We start from the raw sequence: 13,913 nt of genomic DNA on the forward strand, positions 1-13,913 counted from the left end.
TTTAAAAAGTATCTTATTGTAAGTAATGAACCAGTCCCTAAAAAAGGTCAAACGGAATCCTTTCTCAAGTTAGGTGCCATCAGTTAGACAGTATTCAGGGAAATAGTGACAGAAAAATAACTCTTGAAGCACTCTAGACTGGCTCTGTCAGGAAGTTCCAGAATTTCTAGGCGCAGTACAACCACAGTGACCCAGACATTGAGAGACTGCAGAGCAGAAACAGAATGAACACAAATCACTCCTTGCCCTGTCTGCTAATGGACACTGGGGTGCATGTTGAGCCCAGGGGTGGGGGGTAAACCCCAGAATAGTGGACCCCCGTCTGCTGGCACAGTCCTGGCCCCCTCTCCAGCTGAGCAAGCCTGGGGAAAGCACACAGAGCCCCTGAATCACAGTCTCTGAGAATGAAGGGGTTAACCAGTTGAAAACCATTATTTCTATCTAAGCTCCATGGTTTTATGAAGTTATTCTGAACCACAGAAGAAACAAACGACTTCACCAACGTATAGAGGTTTTAGAATATGCTAGTACTAACTAGGATAGTCAAATCTCTTTTCAGCTGTACTCAAAATTCTTTGCACAATCATTTTGTGGCTGTAAGTGGCACAGGGGCAGATCAGTGGGTCTGCTGTATGCACCATGGTACCCTTAGTACCCATCCACTGGCACATGCCAGAAGCCGGGGAATGTTCGTGGAGTGAACAGGTCCCCAGCACTCCTGCGTGGGGACCTGTGGGCAGGCACTGGCCCTAGGTTCTGTGGCTGAAATGCTAAATGTGCTCTGACTTTGACTCTAGCAGTTGAGTTCTGTGTGGATGGTTGCAACTGAACCTCAGAAACCACAGCTCCTTGAGGGGGCACTGGAGACTGGCCAGCTCTTGGCTGCTGTCATGACACCACCACCTTTCTCTCCTGAATTAACTGCTTGGGCATGTGTGCTGTGGACATCACACCACCTGGCCTGCTCCAACAGTACTCTGCAGTTGTTACTGCTCTGTGCCCACAGGAAGCAGAATGCACACGATCTGCATTTAGTACGTTTTCCTTCTGCTGATGATAAAAAAAAGTAAGCATCCCTACATTTGGGATCTGCAGCTCCTGGAATCTTTTCAGACTTCGTCTCACTGAATCTGGCGCAGCACAACCCTGAAAGGCAGGTAGGGCAACCTTCATCTATGAAATGAAAATGCACGGGAACTTCCAATTTCTCAGAATCCCTAAGGCCTTTCTCCAGAGGAGCTTCTATCTACACTGTGGGCATTTGCTGACGTCCTAGGTCAAGAGGCAGCACAACTGGGCCAAAATCCTCATACTTCTTGCTGTCAGCATATACTGACGTGTTTTGAAATGTGTCAATAAATCTAATAATGTCTCAAAGTCTGATCAGCAAATGCGTTTGGATTTTCTAGTGATTTGAATGTCCTTGCCTCCCTGAGGGTAAATTTTTTGTTTTTTTCCCAATGATAATTTAGGTTTTGTCTCCTCATTTGAATATTTTTAAAAATCTCATCTCATTTAATTCTGAGAATTCAAAGGTTGGTAACACTGCATCTTTGAATCATGAAAACTCTTGTTCTGGTTGAATAACTCTTCTACATAAGAGCTAGAACTAGTTTTTAAAGCAATTTGACCTATTTTAATAGCCTAATCAACCTTTTTGTCTAAGAAACAGCACAGATTAATGGTCAAGGCCTCAGCTTTAAAACTGGACTGTCGGGCTCCACCACATACTGGCTGAATGACCCTGGGCAAGCTGCTTACACTGCTTGTTCCTCAGCTTCTCTTTAGTTAAGATGGGGTGATGAAGCACCTTATTTTCAGACATGAGGCTTAAATGCGGCAACATGTATAAACAGAGCTTTCATATATTTGCATTTTGGCCATTTAATATACAAAAATAAACATTGCAGGCTAAATTCAGATGTGAAAAAAAAAAACCTCTTGTATGTATGTATATTTGCCTTTGAAAGAATCATCTTAAGGTAACGTTTCACATTAGCAGTCCTTTAAAATTGATGACCACAAATCAAACACAGCACATGGTATATGAGTTGTCTACATCCATGTAACAAATGAATCCAACCCTTATCTATGGAGGCCAACAAACACCTATTTTTCCCACATTTTCTGGGGGCCAGGAATCAGGGAGGGAATATATTAGTAGGGGTCTCTGGCTCATAATCTCCCATAAGCCCTCGAAACAGTCACCCAGGGCTGCAGTCATCTCACAGCTCAAGTGGGGGACAGTCAGCTTTCAAGCTCAATCACGTGGGCCTCTCTACATGACTGACTGACAAGATGGCAGCTGGCTTTTCCCAAAATTGCACCATCCAAGAGGGAGAGAGCAAGAGCACTCAAGGTGTAAGTTAGCCTCTTCATACTTAATCTCAGAAGTGACAGCCCATCACCTTGATCTATTCTATTCCTTAGAAAGTGAGCTACTAAACCACCCCACATTCAAGGGAAAGGAAGGGATTATAAGCAGCCTGAACACCTGGACAACGCGATCACTGGGGACCATCTTAGCAACTGGGTAAACTGAAGATCTTTTAAGCCAAGTAGGAGGTTCGCCTGAAGAGCATAGGTTACTTTTGGTGAAATTTAGTTGATTAAAATTTAGTTCTTTGTTTAAAAAAAAAAATTAAAAAAAAAAAAAAATTCCTGTTGATTCCCTAAGTCCATTATTTGTTGTGTTCCAGACTGCAGAGGATATAGCCGACAATAAGAGGAATGACTCCTCAGAGGTGCTCATTTTCTGTCCTTTCTCTTTTAGGAAATGCCTTTCCTGGGAGTCTGTGCTGGGAAAGGATGAGAGAAGGAGGAGTGTTTTCAGACACATAGGCAGTGGAATCAATCCCACAGTAACAGGAACGTGAAAGCAGCAGCCCAGTATGCCGTGGAAATATAGCTGCTGAAATTTTAAAATTATAATATCTCCAAGTGTCGGGCAAATCCTCCGTTCATTCAGGAAATATACATTGAGCTCCTTTGATGTATTCCACCATTCAAAGGCTTTGAGGATACAACAACAAACCTGCCAGGTCCTACACCTGAGAAGCTTACCTGCTTGCAGATGATGACAAGCAATAAAGAGATACATGGAATTAGGTATTGAGAGGTGTTATTGAAGAAGGAAAAAAGCAAAATAAGTGTTATTCTTCATAGGGTGGTCAAGGAAATTAGTTTTGAACAAAAACCAAATTTAAGTGAGAAAGGAAAAAAAGGTGCGAATATCTATGTGCTTAGAGTTCGTAGAATAGTAAGGTCCAGTATTCTTGTGGACATAATCCCACAGACAGAGGAGCCTGACAGGCTACAGTCCATGGAGTGGCAAAGAGTCAGACATGACTGAGTATGCAAGCAAGGTGCAGTGGGGTTGCAGAGAGTTATAAGGAAAAGAGTAATAGGAGATCATGTCAGAGACCTTCTTGGGGCAGACTGGGTTGGTCCTGAGGGCCCAGTAATAAGGGAGGTGAGAGCCACTGGAGGGCTTTATACTGGGCAATGACATGATCCCATGTATATTTCAGAAGCTCACAGAGGATGCTATAGCTTGAGACAGAGCTAAACCTGGGAAATTAACACTCTGCCATTCCTCCATTAGACTTCTCTGGTGGCTCAGTGAAAAATAATCCGCCTGCCAAAGAAGGAGATGCAGGTTCGATCCCCAGGTTGGGAAGATCCCCTGGAGAAGGAATAGGCAACCTTACTCCGGTATTTTTGCCTAGGAAGTTCCGTGAACAGAGGAGCTTTGTGGGCTACAGTCCATGGGGTCACAGAAGACTTAGACATGACTTAGCAACTCAACAACAAATTCCTCCATTCAGTTCAGTTCAGTCGCTCAGTCATGTCCGACTCCTTGAGACCCCATGAATAGCAGCACGCCAGGCCTCCCTGTCCATCACCAACTCCCGGAGTTCATTGAGACTCACGTCCATTGAGTCAGTGATGCCATCCAGCCATCTCATCCTCTGTCGTCCCCTTCTCCTCCTGCCCCCAATCCCTCCCAGCATCAGGATCTTTTCCAATGAGTCAACTCTTCGCATGAGGTGGCCAAAGTATTGGAGTTTCAGCCTCAGCATCAGTCCTTCCAATGAACACCCAGGACTGGTTTCCTTTAGGATGGACTGGCTGGATCTCCTTGCAGTCCAAGGGACTCTCAAGACTCTTCTCCAACACCCCAGTTCAAAAGCATCAATTCTTCCGCACTCAGCTTTCTTCTCAGTCCAACTCTCACATCCATACATGACCACTGGAAAAACCATAGACTTGACTAGACGGACCTTTGTTGCCAAGGGCTGCTGTAAAAACAATACTACACACCATGCAGCTTACACAGTAGGAGTTTCTTGTCTTTACAGTTCTAGAGGCAGAAATCCAAGATCAAAGTGTGATCAGAGCCATGTTCCCTCAGAAGGCCCCAGAGAAGCATCTGTTCCAGGGCTCTCCCAGAGTTTAATAGTAGTTCTTTGGTTTGGGACATGAATTTCCATATGCTACTCTCCCTGTGAGTGTCCAAATTTCCCTTTTATAAAGATACCTGTCATAGTGGGTTAGGGTCCCAACCTTCTGCAGTATGACCTCAACTAAATTACCTATGCAAGGATCCTATTTCCAAATAAGGTCAGAGTTTGAGGTATTGGGAGGTTAGAACTACAACATATGAATTTTGGAAGGAGACAATTTAACCCCTAACAACTTTCTTCCTTATATTATCAGATTCCTAAAAAATAAACAGATTCAGCAGAGACTGGAAGAGAGAGGATGCAGCATGGGAAGAAAAAGTGAGCCCTCCATGGATTGTAGCCTGCCAGACTCCTCGGTCCATGGAACTCTCCAGGCAAGAATAGTGGAGTGGGTTGCCATTCCCTTCTCCAGGGGATCATCCCAAGCCAGGGATCAAACCCAGGACTCCTGGGTTGCAGGCAGATTCTTTACCATCTGAGCCACCAGGGAAGCCCAAAGTGAACCAAAGGGAGGCCAAAACCACACCTCTCAAACCTGTTCAGATTCTGCACTGCTCAGGTTCAAGGGGTACAAACCAAAGACAAACTTTGGTAGACGTGAAAGTAGTTGCCACTAGAAACAATACCGCTTCTACCCATGTGTTCTTTAGCTCCTCAGGCCATCAGTCCCAAGTGAATGACCCCTTTTCTCTTCTCACCCTGCGTGTCAGGATCACACATTACCTTGCCAAGGAGAGGAAAGCTCTTAAGAAGCTTTTGTGTGATGAGCTAGCTCATCAGGAACAAGCAGCCTATTTACATGAACAAGTGAAGTGCTTCTGAATCCTGTGCAAATTAGACCTGAATATATGAAGGAGGGAGGGAAAGCATGCTGAGGTTTTGTCGAGAGGTGGGAAAGTGCCCTCAGCAGTTATTACACTTAATGTTGAGATATTGTTGCCTGGGCACTTTGAAGGTGAAAATTTACATTAATGATATGTGTTGAAATGAATCTACATTAGTGTGGAAAAGTTATTTTCTTTATTTTTCTTCATGCTGGTTTACTGATACTACTCAATTTATTTTGCATTTTCCTTAAAACATTGGACAGAGTCTGCTTTTTGAGATCCTGCCTTAAAGATGACGTTAAGTAGCTATCCAGGAGGACCATGAAGCAAATAGGGAATCAACCTTGGAATGATGCCTTTGCTTGCTGCCCCACTGTCTGAAGCCACTGAATAGAAAGACTCTAGTGAAAACCTGATATACTCTCTTGGGACTTCTTAGCACAGCCCAAAATACAATTAAAGTTTTGCAAAAAGCCAAACTTGAACTTGTGATCACATAGCAAGTTATTTTTAAAACAGCAGTTTCAAAGTCCTTAAGATGTTAAAAAGTACATGCATTTTTTTTCTTACAGTTCTATAATACAATGAGTTGGGAGATGAAAGAGCACAGGAGAATAAGGCAAAGCAGGTTGAGTCTTGGCTCCTTTCACCAACAAGAGACTCTGAGTGGAATCTCTATCTCTCTGGAGCTCAGTTTTCTCTTCTGTAGGAGGAAGGCATCAAATTTAATGATATCTGTGCCTACTTCCAGTTTTAGCATTCTCTCATTATGTGCCAAGACATTTGACAAGTATTTTGCCAGGAGACCAAATCTGTAAATGGGTCAGAGAAGTGAAGCTTGAACAAAATTGGGGTGTACAACTTTGAGTGGGAGAAGACTTAAATCAGTCTCTTTTTAATAGCCCTATTGCTTCTACCATACACCAAGTCAACCAAGTCAACCTTATCTCACCGAGATTATTGTAAGAGCCCAGCCCCCAGCTGCAATGCCTCCTCCTATTTTTGCCTTTATCCAATTCTGATCATATCACTTCATTTCTGTTTTCAAATTTTAACAGCTCCCGTTCATTCAATCCATGTATTGAGTACTGACCTATGTGCATGGGTGCTGTAGGTATGTGGTGGTAAAACACCACAACGCTCAGTTCTGGTGGAGCCTAACTTTTTATTGGCAAGAACAGGGAGACAGATGAATATAAATGAAAATTTCAGTAAGTGATAAATACAGCAAAGAAAATCAGAGCAGAGGAAGGAGATAGAGAAAGTGTTACTTTAGACATGGTCACCACGAAGGCCCCTCTGGAGAATATCTGAACACAGACCTGAAGAAGCGAGGGAGGGAGCCATGTGAATATCAGGGCAATGCATGGCAGGCAGCGAGAAGAGCCAGTGCAGAATCCTGGGGTGGGATGTGCTTTGTTTGGCAGGTGGATCTGTTTATAGAGTAAAGTGAGCTAAAGGAAAGGTGAGCAGATGATGAGAGAGAAAGCTAATCTTGAACCAGATCACCTAGGACCTTGTGGATAATGGAAAGAACTTTGGATTTTATTTTTTCAAAAATCCATTGAAGAGATTTGAGCAGCAAAGTGGCATTCTGAAGAGTCATTCTGGCTTATTGGTGGAAGTTTTACTAAAGAGACAAAAGTAGATGCAGAGAGACCAGAGAGATGATCGTATAACCCAGATTAGAAACAATGGTAGCTCATACTGGGATGATGCCACAGGATGTGTAAGAAAGTACTGAGATCTTGGATATATTTTGAAGTCACTGCTAGCCTTATTTACAGTGTGAATGTGGAATGATGAGAAAAACAGAATCATTAGGACTGATGTCAACATTTTGGTTTAAATGGTGTCATGCAAGTGCATGGTGTCATGCATACATGGTGAAGGGTGAGCAGATGCTTTGGGAAGGGAGATGAGAAGTCAACTGCTCACTTGTAGATACATAAAGTCTAAAATGCCTGTTCGCCATCTAAGCATAGATACCAGGTAAGAAGTTGGGTATGAGTCTGTGGTTTGAGAAGTTACAGGAGGATAAAAATATTTGGAAATGAGCAGCATATTTGAAGTCATTGGACTTAATAAGATCATCTTAGCAAACGAATGTAGGAGAAGCAAGTCAATGACTGAGCCCTGGGACACTCCAGCATTTACAGGTAGGGTAGAAAAGACACCAGCGTTGGAGATACATCACAGGAGCCATTCATAGGCTTTTCCACAACTACTCATGTACCTGCATCTGCACCAACATCCTTCCCTTTTGGTATTACATGAACCATCCCTGCTCCTGTTCAAAGCCCACCAATTCACTTACACAAAGAATCCCATTCCTCTCCTGTCCTCAAAGACATCACTCCAGTGATTATCTTTCTCCATTCATAAAATTCAGGTTTTATTTCTTTATCAGACCCTTCCCATCAAGATATAAACTTCTTAAAAAAAATAAAGCTCCTTTGCACGCCATATCTCCCTTTAGCTACTGTCTGTTTTATGTCTCCTCTAAAGCAATGTTCCTCAAAACAGTTAAAGTTGCTACCATTAATTCTTCTTCCAGTGTCTCTTAAACCTACTCCAGTCTGATCTTTGACCTCAAGACTCCCCCAAAACTTCCTCTAAAATCTTCCACATTACTAGGAAACCAAGCCCAACAATACATTACAAGGATCACATGCCATGATCAGGGGGGATTTATCTTAGGGCTGTAAGGATATTTAATATCTGCAAATCAGTGTGATATGCCACATTAACAAATTGAATAAAGATGAAATGATCATCTCAACAGATGCAGAAAAAACTTTTGATAAAGTTCATCATCCATTTATGATAAAAAAACTCCAGAAAGTGGGCATGGAGAGAGCCTACTTCAATGTAATAAAGGCCATATATGACAAACCCACGGCTAACATCATATTCAGTGGTGAAAGCATATCCTCTTAAGATCAGGAACAAGACAAGAATGTCCATTCTCACCACATTTATTCAACACAGTTTTGGAAGTCATAGCTACAGCAATAAGAGAAGAAAAAATAAATGAATCCAAATTGAAAAACGAGTAAAACTGTCACTTGGCAGGTAACATGATACTATACATAGAAAATCCTGAAGATGCCACCAGAAAGCTGGTAGAGCTCATTAATGAATTTGATGAAGTTGCAGGCTGCAAAATTAATACTCAAATCTCTTGCATACTATACACTAAACCAACCTAAAGGACCTTATAGAACTAACATTAAAAAAAAAATGTCATTTTCATCATAGGAGACTGGTATGCAAAAGTAGGAAATCAAGAGATAACTGGAATAACAGGCAAGTTTGGCCTTAGACTACAAAATGAAGCAGGATAATGGCTATGACAGTTTTACCAAGAGAATGCACTGGGAATAGCAAACACCCTCTTCCAACAACATAAGAGACAACTCTACACACGGACATCACCACACGGTTGATACGGAAATCAGACTGATTATATTCTTTGCAGCCAAAGATGGAGAAGCTCTATACAATCAGCAAAAACAAGACTGGGTTTTTGATCTTACTGTGGCTCAGATCATGAACTCCTTATTGCAAAATTTGGACTTAAATTTAACAAAGTAGGGAAAACCACTAGACCATTCAGGGTATGATCTAAATCAAATCCCTTACGATTGTACAATGGAAATGACAAACAGATTCAAGGGATTAGATCTTGATCCTATTCAAGGGATAGACAGAGTGTCTGAAGAACTATGGACAGAGGTTCATAACATTGTATGGGAGGCAGTGATCAAAACTATCCCCAAGAAAGAGAAATGTAAAAAGGCAAAATGGTCATCTGAGGAGGCCTTACAAATAGATGAGAAAAGAAATTAAGCAAAAGGCAAAGGACAAAAGGAATATATACCCATCTGAACACAGAGTTCCAAAGAAGAGCATGGAGAGAGAAAGTCTTAAGTGAACAACGTAAAGAAATAGAGGAAAACAAAAGAATGGGAAAGACCAGAGATCTCGTCCAGAAAATTAAAGGTACCAAGGGAACATTTTATGAAAAGATGAGCAGAATAAAGGACATAAATGTCAAGGTCCTAACAGAAGCAGAAGCTATTAAGAAGAGGGGCAAGAATACACAGAACTGTACAAAAATGTCTAATGAAATTGGAAAACCATGATGGTATGGTCACCCACCTAGAACCAGACATCCTGTAGTGTGAAGGCAAGTGGGCCTTAGAAAGCATTACTATGAGAAAAGCTAGTGGAGGTGATGGAATTCCAGCTAAGCTATTTCAAATCCTAAAAGATGATGGGCTGAAAATGCTGCATTCATTATGCCAGCAAATTTGGAAAACTCAATAGTGGCCATAGGACTGGAAAAGGTCAGTTTTCATTTCAATCCCAAAGAAGGGCAATGCAAAGAATTTTAAACTATTACACAATTGCACTCATTTCACATGCTAGCAAGGTAATGCTCAAAATCCTTCAAGTGAGGCTTCAACAATACGTGAACCAAGAACTTCCAGATGTACAAGCTGGATTTAGAAAAGGCAGACATACTAGAGATCAAATTGCCAACACCCATTGGATCATAGAAAGAGCAAGGGAGTTCCAGAAAAACATTGACTTCTGCCTCATTGACTACATTAAAGTCTTTGTATGGATCATAACAAACTGTGGAAAATTCTTCAAGAGAGAGGAATACCAGACCACCTTACCTGCCTCCTGCGAAACCTATATGTAGGTCAAGAAGCAACTGTTACAATGAGACATGGAACAACGGACTGGTTCTAAATAGGGAAAGGGGTACGTCCACCCCAAGGCTGTATACTGTCACCCTGCTTATTTAACTTACATGCAGAGTATATTATGTGAAATGCCAAGCTAGATGACTAACAAGCTGAAATCAAGACTGCCAAGAGAAATAGCAATAACCTCAGATATGCAGATGACACCACCCTTATGGCAGAAAGTGAAGAAGAACTAAAGAGCCTCTTGGTGAAAGTGAAAGAGGAGAATGAAAAAGTTGGCTTAAACTCAACATTCATAAAACTTAAGATCATGGCATCTGGTCCCATCACTTCATGGCAAATAGATGGGAAAACAATGGAAACAGTGACAAACTTTTATTTTATTTTATTAACTCCAAAATCACTGCAGATAGTGACTGCAGCCATGAAATTAAAAGACGTTAGCTCCTTGGAAGAAAAACTATGACAAACCTAGCCAGAGTATTAAAAAACAGAGAGTAAAATACCTAGGAATATACCTACTAAGGAGGCAAAAGACCTGTACTCCAACAACTATGCCACTGATGAAAGAAATCTGATACGAAACAAATGGCAAGATATGCCATATTCTTAGATTGGAAGACTACTGTCAAAATGACTATACTACCCAGGAAATCTGTAAATTCAATGCAATCTCTGTCAAGTTAACAGTGGCATTTTTCACAGAACTAGAACAAAAAAAATTTTTAATTTGTATAGAAACACAAATGACCCTGAAATATCCAAAGCAATCTGAGAAAGAAAGATGGAGCTGGAGGAATCAGGCTCCCTGACTTCAGATTATACTACAAAGCTACAGTCATCAAAGTGGTATGGTACTGGCACAAAAACAGAAATACAGATCAATGGAACAGAAAGCCCAGAAATAAGCCTGCACATGTGTTCAATTAATCTATGACAAAAGGAGCAACAATACACAATGGAGAAAAGGCAGTCTCTTCAATAAAAGCGCTGAGATAACTGAACAGCTACTTGTAAAAACAAACAAAAAAAGAAATTGGAACACTCCTTGGCACCATACACAAAATTAAACTCAAAATGGAATTCAGATCTAAATATAAGACTGGATACTGTAAAATTCTTAAAGGAAACAAGCAAAACACTCTTTGACATAAATTGACAGCAACATCTTTTTCAGTCATCTCCTAGAATAATGGAAATAAAAACAAAAGTAAATAAATGGGACCTAATTAAAATTTAAAATAAAATGTTTCAAAACACAGCAAATGAACCATAAAGAAAAAGACAACCTACAGAATCAAAGAGAATATTTGTAAATGATGTGATTGACAAGTGATTAGTCTCCAAAATATTCAAACAGCTCAGCTTAATATAAAAAAAAATAAAAATAAAAAAATGGACAGAAGACATAAATGGACATTTAGCCAAAGAAGACATACACAGATGGCCAAAAGCCACATGAAAAGATGCTGAGCACTGCTAATTATTAAGGAAATGCAAATCAAAACTACAATGAGATATCACCTCACAGCAGTCAGAATAGCCAACAGCAAAAAACTACAAATAAATACTGGAGAGGATGTGGAGAGGAAAGAGGAATAAATTAGGAGTTTGAGATAAAAATATGCATACTACTATATATAAGATAAATAATCAACAAAGACCCACTATAGTACAAGTAATTATACTCAACATCTTATAATAACCTGAAATGGAAGAGAATGTAAAAAGTATCTATTTACATTTACATATATATAAATGAATCACTTCTCTGTATATCTGAAAATAACATTGTAAATCAACCATATTTCAACAAAAAGTAAAATAAAATATACAAATACCTCAATATCAAAAAAGCAAACAACCCAATCAAAAACAGGCAGAAGATCTAAATAGACATTTCTCTGAAGAACACATGCAGATAACCAAAAGACACATGAAAAGATGTTCAATGTCACTAATTATTAGAGAAATGCAAATCAAAACTGCCATGAGGGCGGGGCAGGTGCGGGCGCTGAGGTGTCCGCCGCGGGGAGGCTTGCGGGCCTGCGCGCCCCGCACGACGCGGACGGGCCCTCGGGAACCCGGGAGGCCCCCGAACTAGGCCCCTGGCAGTCTTGGCGGCGCCGGGCGGAAACCTCCGGCCCCGGGTTCCTGCCCCCGCGGCGCGGCCAGGGCGGACGGCCAGGAGCCGGGGCCGGGCTGCCTCTTCCCCGCGGCCAAACCCTGGACCCCTAGCCGCGGCCTCTTCGGGCAGGTGCGGACGCGGCGGCTGGCCCCCTCACTTTCGGGGTGCGGGCAGAAGCGAACCAGCCCTGAGGGGCACCCGCCCGCTTCCTCGGGGCCCCATTTTATTTTCACAGAGTTGGTTTTCCTCCTTGGCAATGGTTGGTGCGGAATGTCAGATGGCTGAGCGTTAGCAAGGAAAATTCAGGACCATGATGGCTCAGTTTCCCACAGCAATGAATGGAGGGCCAAACATGTGGGCTATTACCTCCGAAGAATGGACTAAACATGACAAGCAGTTTGATAACCTCAAACCTTCGGGAGGTTACATAACAGGTGATCAAGCCCGTACCTTTTTCTTACAGTCAGGCCTGCCGGCTCCCGTTTTAGCTGAAATATGGGCTTTATCAGACCTGAACAAGGATGGGAAGATGGATCAACAAGAGTTCTCCATAGCGATGAAACTCATCAAACTAAAGCTTCAAGGCCAACAGTTGCCGGTGGTTCTTCCTCCTATTATGAAACAGCCTCCTATGTTCTCTCCATTAATTTCTGCTCGTTTTGGAATGGGAAGCATGCCCAATCTGTCCATTCCTCAGTCATTGCCTCCAGTTGCACCCATAGCACCACCCTTGTCCTCGGCGACTTCAGGGACCACCCTCCCTTCCCTATTGATGGCTGCTCCCCTAGTGCCTTCCATTAGCACTTCATCATTACCAAATGGAACCGTCAGTCTCATTCAGCCTTTATCCATTCCTTATTCTTCTTCAACATTGCCTCATACGTCATCCTACAGTCTGATGATGGGAGGATTTGGTGGTGCTAATATACAGAAAGCCCAGTCTCTGATTGATTTAGGATCTAGTAGCTCAACTTCCTCAACTGCTTCCCTCTCAGGGAATTCACCCAAGACTGGGACCTCAGAGTGGGCAGTTCCTCAGCCTTCAAGATTAAAATATCGGCAAAAATTTAATAGTCTTGACAAAAGCATGAGTGGATACCTCTCAGGTTTTCAAGCTAGAAATGCTCTTCTTCAGTCAAATCTTTCTCAAACTCAGCTAGCTACTATATGGACTCTGGCTGACATCGATGGTGACGGACAGCTGAAAGCTGAGGAGTTCATCCTTGCGATGCACCTCACTGATATGGCCAAAGCTGGACAGCCGTTGCCGCTGGCTTTACCTCCTGAGCTTGTCCCTCCATCTTTTAGAGGAGGAAAGCAAATTGATTCCATTAATGGAACTCTGCCTTCATATCAGAAAGCACAAGAAGAGGAACCTCAGAAAAAATTACCAGTTACATTCGAGGACAAGCGGAAAGCCAACTATGAGCAGGGCAACATGGAACTGGAGAAGTGACGCCAGGCCATGATGGAGCAGCAGCAGAGGGAGGCAGAGCACAAAGCCCAGAAGGAAAAGTAATTAAAAAAAAAAAAAAAAAAAAAAAAACTACCATGAGGTGTCACCTCACACCAGTCAGAATGGACAACATCAAAAAATCTATAAATAATAAATGCTGGAGAGGGTGCGGGGATTGCTATACTATTGCTGGGAATGTAAACTGGTATAGTCACTATGGAGAACAGTACAGAGGTTCCTTAAAAAGCTAAAAATAGAACTGTTATATGATCCAGAGAAAAACATAATTCAAAAAGACATATAGACCCTAATGTT

The 13,913-nt window shown here is 41.9% G+C and overlaps 1 pseudogene; it reads left to right on the forward strand.

The window, feature by feature from the left end:
* The first annotated feature begins 12,305 nt into the window (after nt 1-12,305).
* On the forward strand, nt 12,306-13,675 carry LOC109557040 (intersectin-2 pseudogene; annotated as a pseudogene).
* Nucleotides 13,676-13,913: the final 238 nt, after the last annotated feature.

This window comes from Bos indicus, chromosome 3 (genome assembly GCF_029378745.1).
Source record: "Bos indicus isolate NIAB-ARS_2022 breed Sahiwal x Tharparkar chromosome 3, NIAB-ARS_B.indTharparkar_mat_pri_1.0, whole genome shotgun sequence".
Taxonomy (NCBI): domain Eukaryota; kingdom Metazoa; phylum Chordata; class Mammalia; order Artiodactyla; family Bovidae; genus Bos; species Bos indicus.